Genomic DNA, 13,133 nt, shown 5'->3' on the forward strand with positions numbered 1-13,133 from the left:
GACGGACCCGTCCCCTTCGCCGCTGTTACAGCTGTGTGGGCGCCCCGGGCGCCTGGATGTCCACGTGGAGTGGGCTCAGTGGACACGCAGCCCCAGGAACAGCACGGGTGTCAGTGGCCCAGGAAATGCCACGCTGAGTGACCTGGCGGAGCCTCAGGAGGGGCCTCGGGACTGTGCCTGTCCATTCAGGGGGTGAACCCCCGACACGGGGTGCAAGGTGGGGAGACACTGGCCACAGACCACCCCGCACCGTCTGTCCTGGTCTGTATGACAACTGTCCAGATGTGCCCACTGGTGTGTCCGTGTCCTACACCCGATCCGTGCGCCAGCACCTGCTGCGTGGGTGACGGCACCTCCTGTCCTGGTTTTCATGGTTTCTCATCTTGTTTTAATTACAAGGTGACACCTCTTCCTTCAAGCCCAGGGCCGAGCGAGTGGGGGGCAGTCCACTCACACTAGCGCCTCAGGCCCCAGAGACGGCCCAGCCTGGGGGCAGGGCCCCCACCCAGGACCCAGCTCCTCTTCCCAAAGCCCCCTCTCCCCCCGAGACTCCTGCTGCCTTCCCACCAGCCATCCCCCTCAGGAACACCCGCGCCCAGGACCCCCATCCAGCGCCCCGCCCAGGCCACACCATCTTCTTTGGCAGCTCAGCACCTTCCGGGCCAGGTCTCACCTTTCAGACCCGGTTGTGGTCGGGCCACTTGGGTTTATGAGAACGGGCCCACGTGTGAGCCAGTATCTGCCAGCATGGTTGTGAGCTCCTCCCGTGGCTCCCGTGGCCCAAGTGGGAGTGAGCAAGTCCTACTTAGTGCCCCCTCCTCAGTGAGCACATCGCCGCACCCCCTCCCAGCACCTACAATGACAGACTCAGCACCCCAAAGCCTGCCCCAGACCCTGGAAAACCGGGGGGGGGGGGGGCGGGAGGGGGCCAGGTGAGGGCACAGAGCCCTGGGAGTGGGGCTCAGCCTGGAGATGAGCAGATATCAGGGGTCTGGAGCAGGTAGGGAGTCCAGGGGTCCCAGGATAATGGGGTTCCAGGGCTGATGCAGAGTGGGGCTGGGGGCTGCCCGAGGACGGGTCTGATCCGAGACACTCGGCCGGCATGTCTGGGTCCTGCAGCCGGCACGGAGCCCCCCAGGAGCACCTGGGCCACAGCCCCCGTCCTCCCCATCCCCCCCCCCCGGGAGCACAGCCCTCTCCGGTGCAATCACAGAGGCCCTTTCACCCTCCGCCGTGACTCGAGGGAGGCTGTGAATGAGTGTCTTTCAGGCCGGGAGGAAATTCCTAAAATTCTTCGTGGGCAGTGCTGGGCTGCACACCGATTCTCTGTCGCACTCAGGGCCGTGCAGCCACACTCTGGCGGTGGAGCAGGGGGCCCAAGCCCTCAGACCCGGTCCTCCTGAGGGGGCTCGCAGACACCAGCAGCCTGGTGCCCCGAGTGACCCACCAGGTCTGCCCTCGAGGTCCCTGCCACCATCCATGCAAGTCAGGAGGGGCCCACACTCACCCCGCGAGGGCACGTGGCCCGCACGCGGGAGCGCCCGCTGCCTGAGCCCCGGCACCGGGTCTGCCCAGGTTCACCCGTCGGCCTCGTCTTCACGTCCCGTGGAAGGGACCTCACCCACAGAAACGCCAAGTGGGGTGGGGGCTGAGGCCCTGCGTCCCGGCTGACAGCTGGCCGCCACGCACGCATGTTTGCACACTCACGCATGCAAACGCACACATGCACACACATGCTTGCCCGCATTTTCTGAACCACGACCACGGACACCAGCCTGTTTCAAGGGCAGTGGCTCCGTGGTTCTCATTCCGGCTTCCTCTGGCATTTCCGTGTGGCAGTCGCCCATCACAGACGTGGGGCCTGGCTGTGTCCTCAGAGGAGGCGTGTGGGCGGGTGGGGTCTCACGTGCCTGGTGGGGGCACCAGGGAGCCCAGGGCTTCCCCGTGGAGAGACGCCTCTGCAGACCGTGTGGTTGGGGCGGAGCTTGTAGCTGGTGTCAGGGCCTTCGGGAAGCCCGTAAATCCACCTTCAGGAAATGTCTCCTCCCGGCCGGCAGAGGCCTCAGCACCCACTTTCCCAGCCGCCCCATCGAGCCCCCGCAGGGGGTGGGCAGACTCAGGAGGGCGACCGACATACGTCATCATGAGCCAGCATGCGGGAGGAGCCCACCCCACTGGGGGTGGCAAATGCAGCCTCCTGGCTGCGTCAGGGAAACTGAGGCCCAGAGCCACGCCCAGCCCCCCCTCCCTGTTGCCCTCGGGGTCCAGATGTGGCACGGGACGTGGCGGCCTCTCCCTGCCCCTCTGGACACACTCCAGCCACGTGCACCATGCGTGAACGGGCCCCGGGCGAGGACCCTCCCGCGTCCACGGAGCCTGGGTGACCCCGGCAGCTGGAGCCACCGCGGGGCCCGGGCAGACCTCGCGGACACTCGTCTGCTTCACTCCCGGCACTTTCGCTGCCTCTGGTTTCTGCGCTTTTAAATCTGGGCCTAAATTTGAAGGAAGAATGATTCGCCTCAGGGCTTCCCTGAGCCAAAACCCCCGGCGACTAATTGGGAGCCGGCGGAGCGCGAGCCGGCGTCCTGGGCTGGGGTTTGCTTTCTCTGCGGGGCCCAGCCTGGAGCCCGGCCCGTGCTGGTGGGTAGCGCAGACCGGGGCCCATCTCCCTGGCGCCCGAGGCACACGGAGCATCACCCACATGCGCCTGGGTTCTTTCCTGGTGCATGCTGTGGGGCTGGGGCCACCGTGGGGCCCCTCTGGTGTCCCCACCTCAGGAGAGAGGATAGCTGGGCCACCGTGGCTTCTAGAATTCTCCACGGGGTCACCCTTCACAAGGACATTCGACAAGACCACATGTCAGAGGAGGAGCCCCCCACACACACCCACGGCTACAGGGCAGCTCGGCCGGCTGAGGATCGGGCCAGCGCCCAGCCTTCTGGACCATCTCCAGCTCCTGCCGTGAGAAACCTCCCGGGAGCTGGTCCCAGAGTCGCCCAGGGCTGGGGCACCCCTGGCGGGCGGGGCGGGGGCCAGGGCACGGCTGGAACCGCCGCCTCCTCGTCCTACACGGCAGCCAGCTTCCAAGTGCGAAGAGCTCGGATCCGGTCCTTGGAAGCATTTCCAGATGTTTTTGGCATCAGAAGGAGCCTTCCGTGGACCTGGGAGCACAGCCGGGCGGGCGGGCGGGGGTCCCGCAGACCCCGTGGGCACTTTTGTCATCTGCATGTCAGCGCGCGGCACCAGGAATGTTCGCTGTTTCCAAAGAAAACAGGCCGGCCGGGCGCCTGGCGTGGGGGACACGGGGATCAGGGCCCCTCCCCGAGGACGCCTGCCTGGGCCCAGCATGCCCACCCCCAGCCAACAGGACCTCAGTCCTCCCCAGAGACCTGACCTGAGTGTGGGCAGGTGAGGAACACGCTGACTCCCACTGTGTACACGCATGCTCGGACACACGTGTGCACTCAGCACGCATGCACACCACACACACGCACAGCAGCTCCAGGCGACTGCCTCATGCAGCCACGGCCGCCCTGAGACCCGCACCACCTGGGCTGGCCCCCTGCGGGCCGGGCCCCGTCCAGTCGGGACCTCCGGTGGTGACGAGTGGACAACGTGCCCACAGGACTCAGAGCAGCAGCTGGAGGCAGGGGCTCCCTAGCCTTGGGGTTGGGGTGCAGCCTCTGTGGCCCGCGGGGAGCGGAGGGAGCTGGGAAGCCTGCCCACCACTGGTCAGGTGATGACCACCCGGGAGGGAGGACCCTCCGGGACAGCTGCCTCCAACTCGGCCACTCAGCCTCCGTTCCCGCCTCCCGGCCCGCCTGCCGCTCCAGCTGGCGGGCGCCGCGGCAGCAGCGGCCACTTCACTTGGTGAGCCCCTCAGGAAGCTGGTGTATTTGCGATGTTAAAAGCTCAGCCAACATTCAAAACGGGGCTGTTTTTCCAGTGGAAACTGTAACGTGAGCCCAGAGCGTTCTCACTCACTCGCAGACACCCCGACGCCCCCTCCGCAGTGAGGCCGGCGCCGGCTCCGTGGCCACGCCAGGCTGCTCCCCGCGTTGCCAGCGCGGTCCCGACCACGGTGCCTGCCCCCCCAGGCCCCCGGCTCAGGCCCGGAAACCCACCCCCACCCCCAAACACGCTGGACCCGGCCGGGAACAGGGCCGGCTGCAGACCTCGGTGCAGGATGGCGAAGCTAAGCACTGTCTGGACCCAGAGGGGCACCAGGGCCAGGGGGAGGCGCCCACAGCACCCAAGGCTTTGGCGCAAACCCCGAGTGGCGCCTGGACCCAGCCTCAGCCAGACCCAGCCTTTCACTCAAGGCCCCAGCTGGCCAGCGGGGCGCACGCGAGGCCTGCCCATAGGCACCCTGGTTTCAGCCCGGCCAGGCAGCCGGCCGGGCCCCTCGGGGAGCCCAGTGCCTGGGCACATGCCTTGTGCTCCAAGGGTGCCCTCAAGCCATGACCCCTGACCCCGGGGCACCAGGCATCGGAGCTGAGAGCCAGAGCGGCTGTCGCGCGGCTTCCAGGGGCCCCCAGGCCCGACTGTGGTCCTCCCACCGGGGCCAGGACCCGGGCAGCCCGGCTGGCTCGCCGGCCACGACCTGTCCCTGGAAGAGCCTGTCTCCAGCCCGCCTCAGCTTAGGCAGCAGAACATGAGACGACGGTTATGGACTTTGCAACCCAGAGCTTCCGGAAAACAGGCCCCACGCTTTGCAGGGGTTTGGGGGTGAAGCAGGTGAACAGTGGTCCCTTGAGACTTCACAGCCGGCACTGGGCAGACACAGAGGTTCCCTGGGACCACCCCCCCTCCCGCGGCCGAGATCTTTCTTGATCCCCGGGGGCCACCCTCCCCAGCACCAAAGGCGAGGGCGGACTCAGCCTGCTGTCCTGACCCCTCCCCAGGAGGTCTGTTCCCACTGCCCATGCTGAGCCCCAGGCCCCCGAGGCAAATGCGTCCGGGAGGACAGACACGGGCCAGGAGCACCCAGCATCTCGGGCTGCTCCCTGGGGCCCCGGGTGCCGAAGGCCACAGGAAGTCAGCCCCGCCCCGGGGCCCGTTGCCGCAGCCCAGGTGCTATCTGCAGAGCCGGCAGCGGGCCTCCCCTAGGCCTCCGGGGGACCGTCGGGCCGGTGGTGGCAGGAGGCAGGGCCCCCGCCCTGTGGTCTGCGCGGCTGAGAAACCGTCCAGGGGTTTGCTATGGTCTGAGGCCTGAGTTGGGGCCAGGGAGAGGGCAGTGAAAGCTGGTGGGGAGTCCAGCAGACCCAGCAGTTGGGGGAGTCAGGGAGAGACCAGGTGGGCCAGGAGCACCCCAAGACCAGAGGTGAGCCCCCTCCCGGGCGTGGGGGCCTTCCCAGGCCAAGGCTCTGGCCTCCCGGCAGCAGCTGGCACCACGACCAAGGCCTCGGGCTGCCCCTGTGAGTGATGGGCACAACGGTTACACCCCCACACCTGCCCTCCTGCAGACAGGCACCCAGGACCCACGCTGGCTGGGTCCCCCGGCTGAGTCCAGACCTCAGTGATGTGGTGACCGCCCAGCCGTCCTGAGACAGGCCCCTGCCCTGGGGCCTCCCACTTCCAGGGGGGCTTAGGGCCAGGCCAGCCACAGGTGCTCCCCAGAGCCCGGGATGAGGCAGCCACACTGGCCCCTCACCCGCCCAGCAGGGTCGTGGGCCTGAAGGGTGCTGTCTTGGGGGGCAGCCCAGGGCCACTGATGGCTGTGTGCCCGTGAGTGCACGTATGTCTGTATGCATACGTGTGCGTCTACCTGTGCACCGGGCAAGCCTGAGGTGAGGGTGACCTGCCCCCACTGCTCCTCCCTGGCACCCCAAGAGCTGCTGTGTCCCCTGTGGGGTGGGTGCCCGTCCCCAGGTGGCACCGGCAGAGGCCTAGCCGGGCCGGTGGCAGGAGGCCTGCCTTGGTGGGATCTGCCAGCGAGGGGCAGGGTCGGCCCTGGGGGGGAAGGATCGAGGCAACAAAGGGACTTCAGGCATCACCCCTCAGGAGGCACAGGCTCAGGTGCGGCCGAGACTCACTGAGATGGAGACCTCACTCGGGGGGCCACCCCGGGGGACCCCAGGAGACCCGCGGGCAGCCTCCTGAACAGGCCCCAGGGGTCCTCAGTCCCATTGTGGGGGGGGGCACGAAGGGGAGGTACGAAGGGGACAGAAGGGGTCTCAAGCCCCACACAGCCACATGCACCCACAGGTAGACGCACACGCATGCATACAGACATACGTGCACTCACGGGCACACAGCCATCAGTGGCCCTGGGCTGCCCCCCAAGACAGCACCCTTCAGGCCCACGACCCTGCTGGGCGGGTGAGGGGCCAGTGTGGCTGCCTCGTCCCGTCTGCCGGGCTCTGGGGAGCAGCAAGGAATAGGGTGGGCCTGGGCCAGCCTGCCCCGCCCCCACTCCTTCAGTCTGGGGCCGGGGTGTCGGGGAGAGAGCAGGGGGTATGGGTGGGAGGCAGGGGCCTCCTCTGATGGGAGCAGGGTCTGCCCAGGACCTGCCCTCTGCCGGCTCAGGGTGGCCCTCCCAGTCGCCCAAGCAGTCTCACGGGTGGGGGCGGGGGTGCGCCTGGTGGGGCTGCTGGAGGTGAAGGGGGGAGACCTGGGAGGTGGCCATGGGCTTCCAGGCCCCAGCCATGGGGACCTGCCTCCCCCGGGAGGGTGCCCAGACTGCTGGCCTGGGACTTGGGTGCAGCCTGCCCCTCCCAGGAGCCCCTCTGCTGGGCTGGGCCCTGGCGTCCACGGGCCCTGGCGCGAGGTCTGCGGTGGGTGAGGCCGCTGGCTGGCGCTCCCCCCCCCCCATTTCCTCTTGGCCTGCAGGCTCCCGGCGGCCTCAGGAACAAAGGGTGGATTGTGCCCGCTCTGGGCCTGCTCCCCGCCCGGCGCTGCCCCTGACGGGCCCCGTGGGCGATGTTTGTGTTTGCAGCCAAGCAAGGCTCCTCCGGCCAGCCTGCGAGGCCCCTGAGCGCCAGCGGAGGCACGGCCGCCGGCCTGAGCCTGGGGCCTGTCCGGCCGAGCGTCCTGCCTTCTCCCCAGCGCCCCCACGAGCGGCCCCCACGCCCGGAGGCGGGGCCTGCCAGCACCTTCCCCTGTGCCTCACGTCCTGTCGCCAGCCGGGCCCTCCCCCCCCCCCCCCCCCCCGTGTCCTGTCTGTCCATCCAGCCCTGTCCCCAAGCCTCTGGGTGCCCCGTGCTCAGGGTGGCTTTTGCAGGAGGGCAGGATGGAGGCAGAGGGGCCACAGCTCCCCCACCGCCTGGCACCACAACCCCACATCCTGGTCCCACCGCCCCTTCTCCCACCAACATTTAGTGAGCACCACTGTGTACAGGAATGGGCGCAGAGCCCAGCCCTCCTGAGCCCACGGCCAGAGGACAGACGACCAAGCCAAGCGCCATCCCGTTTCCCGGTGGCCCAGCGTCCGGTCTGCAGCCCCACACTCGGACCCCAGCCCCCGGACACTTGGACCCTCGGACCCAGACGTGCCCCCAGGCTGGCCAGCGGGCGGCTCGGCGCACACCCTGGTGACGTCGGCCCTTCACCAGGGGAACCTGAGGGCTGGGCTCCGGGCAGGCGGAGTGGGGGTACCGTCCTCACAGAATCGGGTGCAGGCTCAGCCCGGCAGAGTCCTGGGCAGGGATCCCAGCACAGCCCTGTGTACCCCTCTGTGAAGGTGCAGCCGGGAGGGGGGCTCTCCTGCTGCCCCATCCCTGCTGTGGGTTCGGCTCCGTGACCGTCAAAGGAGCTTTGTGGCGGCAAGGGAGCGGGAGCGATTGTCTTGGAGGGGATCCAGGAATGAACCGTGGAGGGCGGCTTTGGGGGGAAAGTGGGGAAAATAGAGGGAAAAGCTGTGGAAGGAGAAGGAGTTTGCCTGTGAGGCCTGGAGCCACCTTTCCCCAGGTCTGGGGCCAGGCTGAGGTCCAGGCAGGCCCAGGGCCACTCCGTACCCTCTGGGGCCAGGCCTGGGCTCGCCTCCTACCACACAGTCACCATGGGCCTCTCTTCCAGCCACTGAAGAGGAGACTGAGGGTCAGAGTGGCTGGGTGGCTGTGGGGCCCCTGAGGCCTCGGCTGTGAGCATTGAGGTGGGAGGTGCTGCCCAGGCTGCAGAGAGTGGGGTGAGAGTGGAGTCAGGGTCCTGCGTCCTGCAACCCAGGGCCGGGAGGGCTGAGTGGTGACCCAGAGGGGCACCGTGGGCGCTGACTGCTGCACTTTGCCTACCAGATGCTGGGCCGCTGGGCCGTCCTCGTGGGAGCTGGCGTGACACCCATCTCACAGGAGGCTGGGGGAGGTGGGGTGTCTGGGGGCAGAGGCCGTGCCACCCTGAGCTGGCTGCCCCTTGCTCGCTTGGCAGGCCTGCAGCTGGGTGGCGCCAAGATCCTGGAGGTACAACCCCCCGAGACCAGGTCCCTAGGGCATGGCGGAGGGAGGGTTCTGGCCAGCGAGTGAGCAGCTCGAGGCTGCCCGGCTGGGGGCCTGGAAGTGGCTGCTGAGATGATGCTGGGCAGCCGTCCATGAGGAAGGCTCATCCCTGGAGACTGACGGCTTCTGGGAAGGTCGGGGTCTGGGTGGGACCCGCTGCCCCACCCTCACGTGAGTCCCCGGCCCCTGGCCAGGGCCTGCCTCCTGAGGGTGGACACTGCCTTCGGGCAAATACCCGGCCTGCTGCCAGCCGCCTCCTCTGGCCCCACACGGCCCGTGGGCCCTCCTGTGGGGCCCCCTAGGGGCAGGTGGAGCCGGAGTCCTCAGTGGCGCCCCGGCCAGGTCAGCCCTGCCTCCTCCCCCGTCCCGGGCGCCCTGAGCGGCCCTCCTTCCCGGGCCCAGGGGAGGTGTTTGGGGGATGAGGGTGGGACAGCTCACCCTTGCCCGGGACTCACACGCACCCCCTTCCACTGCTACCGGGCCCAGCTCCTCAAGGGCCCAGCCAGACGCCCCGGCCCTCACCTGTGGCACAGAGTAAGGCCGGCGCCCACCCTCCAGCCAGCTGTTGGCAGCTGTCACCACCTGCCGGCCCAGGGCCAGATGCCAGGCGGCTGCAGCAGGAGTGGGGGTGGGGCATGCTGCCGCCTGGTAGGGGGACCTCAGGCCCACGCACCGCCCTCACCTGGGGCTGCTGCCGACCCTTCGCCCGTCCCCCGATTGCCACCTGGGACCGGGTGTGTGTCAGCTCGGCCCCCAAGGGGCATCTGAGGTCACCTTCCCGGGGTCTCCCCCACCCAAGCCAGCAGCATGCGCGCCTCCCCAGAGCTGGTGCGGGGCGACCGATAGGGCCCCTCAGACCTGCACCTGTGGTGGGAGGATGTCGCTCCGTGCAGCCCCTGGGCTCCCTGGGCCAGGGCGGGGGAGGGGGAGGGGGAGGGGGAGGGGGAGGGGGAGGGGGAGGGGCCTGCAGGCCTGGCCCAGGGAGCCCAGTCTCGGAACGAAGGGGCGGCGCTCAGCCCGGCCTCCAGCCTGACCCACGTGCTGCCTTGTTACCAGACACCAGAGTCGGGGCCCGCCCCAAAGAAACCAGCCTGCACCCCGAGAAGCAAGCGTGTGCTGAGGGGCCCTCACCCAGAGCCGCGCCCTGCCCCCGCCGATGCCCAAACTGTGCTGGCAGAGCCCCCCAGCCGAGCTGCCCGGGGTGCGGGCCATGGGGTGGGTGGAGCATCCAGCTGGGCTGCGCCGTGAGGACGGGGTCTGGGCCGGGACGCTGCCCGGCAGAGGCACCTGCAGGGGGGGCTCCTGAGCCTGTGGACGGGACCTCAGGCTGACCCCAGGCCGCAGAGCACCACGTGTGTGAGGCCAGACGAACCCGCGGGATTGGCTGGCCCAGGGACCCCCTGGGGCCGCCCCTGGCTGGCGCCTACAGGAGAAATCCTGGTGGGAGACACCTCCACCTGCAGCTGCCCCGGATCTGAGCCTGTCCAAGCGCCCACCTGGGGTCACAGAAGCCTGTGGCCCCCGTGGGGGCAGACCCTCCCTTGCACAGGCAGCAGCAGCTCAGGGACCAGGGTGCTAGGCTGGGCTTGGCTGGGGCTGGGGGTGCACCGGCCTTCGGGGCTCAGACCCTAGGTGAGGACTGACGAGGGCTGGGGTGGGGGACACCCAGGTGGAGTAAAGGGTGGGGAGAGCCCAGCTGCTTGGCCTGGGGGTTGAGCGTCGATCTCTGAACCAGGTCACTGTTCGATTCCTGGCCAGGGCACATGCCCGGGATGCGGCTCGATCCCCAGTGTGGGGCGTGCAGGAGGCAGCCAGTCCATGATTCTCTCTCATCATTGATGTTTCTATTGATCCCTCTCCCTTCCTCTCTGAAATCGGTAAGAAAATACATTTGGGGGGTAAATCAGGAGGACACCACGGACTGTCCCGGGGCTCCAGCGGGCAGGGCCGGGCAGTCCGTGCCGGAGGACAGAAGACTGGCGGGTGCCTGAGGGTCTGGGCCTGGGTGCCAGGGAAGAGGCTGGCGGAGAGGGTGTGGCACAAGGTCCTGCCCAGACGGGTAGCCCGCCTTCAGGTCCAAGCCCTGCTGGGCCTGACGGGCCTGCTTCACACTGACCCTGTGCACAGTGGGCAGCGGGGCCTGGGAGACTGGGGACCCTCCCCCTGCTTCCGGAGGCCAGGCCCGCTCCCCCGGCCTCCCGGGTCCCGCCTGCCCATGGGGCTCACATTCCAGGCCGGCTCCACTGTGGGGTTGAAAGCGATCCTGAGTCGGCCTCTGTCAGGGCCCAGGCACAGCCTTGGGCAGGAACAACCCCGCAGGCACGCGTTTCTCTCCTTAGAGACAGCGTCCTGAGCCCTTAACATAACCCTCAAACCCCAGGGTCCGGGTCCCCATGTGGCCCCGGCTTCCCCCACCCACCCCAGGGCCCTCCCAGCCTGTCCTGCGAAGGCTTAGCCCCACCAGCCCCACCAGGCCTGGGCGAGGCCACACAGGCTCAGAGGACACCCAGCCGCCGGGCCCACCTGCCCCCGGACCCAGCCCCTGCACGGCCCCTGGGCGGGCACCAGAGCGTCTCACGCCTGATGCTGGTGCCAGGCACAGGGCAGGGATGCCTCCCACATCCCAGCCCAGGGCTCAGCTCCCACACAGGGAGTCCCTGTCCCTATACCCCACTTCACAGCAGCCCCCCGTCCCAATGGCCCCCATGTCCTTGTGCCCTGGGTCTGGGCAAGGCCGTCTGGGCAAGGTCACCTGGGGGCACCCCCTATCAGCCCCTCCAGCAGCTCCAGGCCCTTGTGAACCCCATACAGCACCACCCAGGAGTCCTTGACCCTCTGCCCCGGGTGCCAAGCCACGTCTGTGTCCACCCAACGCCCGTGCTCCTGTCCCCTCTCCTGTGCCCCACATCCTGAGCTCCTGTCCCAGGGCCCCTGGCCCGGCCCCAGGACGGGCTCTGATCTCCTGCCAGGCCTCCCAACACAAGGCCCGTGGGGTAGGGTGGCCCCACGTGCCCCTCGTCCGGCCTCTGTTGTGCTGCCCATCCCTGGCATCGGCCCGGCCCCTGCAGGACAGCTGCGGGGCGGCTCGGCACTCCTTTGAAGCCGGCAGGGCTGGGCAGCAGCAGGGGCAGTCACACCCGAGGGTGGCAGAGCCCAGGCCACCCTTTCAAGTTCCCCGCCTTCAAGGGGACCAGCTGACTGTGCCCAGAGCGGATCAGAGGACGGCTGGCGGGCTCGGCACCTGGGGCTGTGCCCGCCTGGCACCCTGCCCACCCGGCACCCTGCGCCCACCAAGGACCACGGGGGTCTCCCGAAATGGCCCAGCCCGGCCTGGTCTGGGGGTCACTTGGAGGACACAGTTGATCCCCCTCCTCCACCTCCAGACGGGGAGCTCCAAGGCAGGGCCCAGACCCCACCGCACCCCAGAGAACCCCGCAGAGCTGGGACAGCGGCATCTGTGCTCCCGCTGGTGAACCCCATAGAGTTGGCAGCTGCCCGCTGGCCTTCCTGCCTGTGGCCAAGGGCATTTTGGGGCCTGGTCTGTGTAAGTCTGGGGCAACCAGGAAGGGGCCAAGGAGCCCAGGGCTCCGCCCCACAGAGCCCGCAGGGGGCGTGGCCCGGCCAGTGCCCTCCCTGGTGTGACTGGGCTCCTCTTAGTCCCTAAACTCCCTGCGCCCTGGCGTGTCCTGCCCATCAAGTTCCCCGTGGCCACACGCACCACCCCAGGACCCCCTTACACCCCAGAGCCCGGCCTGGGAGTCCTCCTGGGAGCTGGGGTGCTGGGAGATGACGTGCCGTTAGAGTGGGGGTGGCCGTGTGCAGAGAGCCACAGCCCATCATGGTCTGCCTGTGAGGCAGTCAGCGCTGGTCAGGGTGGACTTGGCACCCCTCAGGGCGCCCCGCCTTCTCCCCTGTCTGACCCACCACGGAAGGAACCCAGGACTGTCCACTCGGGGTCTAAGGAAGTGAGATTCCGCCCTGGGGGTGCGGGGCAGGGCAGCTCACACACACCTCTGCAATGTGGGGGGACAGAGCCGAGGTTGAGGGGCGTCCTGAGGGCCCTGAAGTCACCCAGGGGCCAGGGCAGGCAGCCTTGAGCTGGAGACAGGCCAGGGACAGGACCAGGGTGGGGGTCACAGCTGGGGCTGGGGCTGGAGGCCGCAGGGAGCTGACTCCCTCCTGGCAGCACCTGAGGACAAGGGAGCAGGAGAGACGCAAGAGGGGGGGTCTCTGAGCCAGGGCGTGGCCTTTGGGTAGAGGGCGTGGTCCCTGAACAGCCCAGCACCCCTGAAAAGGCTCCCTGGGTGGCGAGCCCAGGCCCCAGGCCCGTCTTGCTCATGAGACTTCCCTGGGGCTGAGGGCAGTCCCCTTGGGGGCCCCAGTGGACAGCAATGGACATGAGGCCAAGAAGGGCCCAGGCACAAGGCCAGGCTCTTGGGCTCCTAAGGGGGCTGCCCCTTGCTATTCCCTGACCTTGCGTCCAGATGGCACTGCCCAAGGTCTCTCCACCAGTGGACAGCGGTCTCCCTGCTACCCAAGGTCACGCCCTCTCCCCTCTCCCCCCTTAGACTAAAACCCAACTACGCGGCCTTCCCCACCCCCAAGCCTGCTGTTTGGGGACCATCTCTTTGGGCACCATCTGTGGGCCCCCACAGCCGCCCGCTCACTGCAGGGCACACGGCCGCTAGGGCCCAGGTCCCCAGT

This window comes from Myotis daubentonii, chromosome 1 (assembly GCF_963259705.1).
Source record: "Myotis daubentonii chromosome 1, mMyoDau2.1, whole genome shotgun sequence".
Classification (NCBI taxonomy): domain Eukaryota; kingdom Metazoa; phylum Chordata; class Mammalia; order Chiroptera; family Vespertilionidae; genus Myotis; species Myotis daubentonii.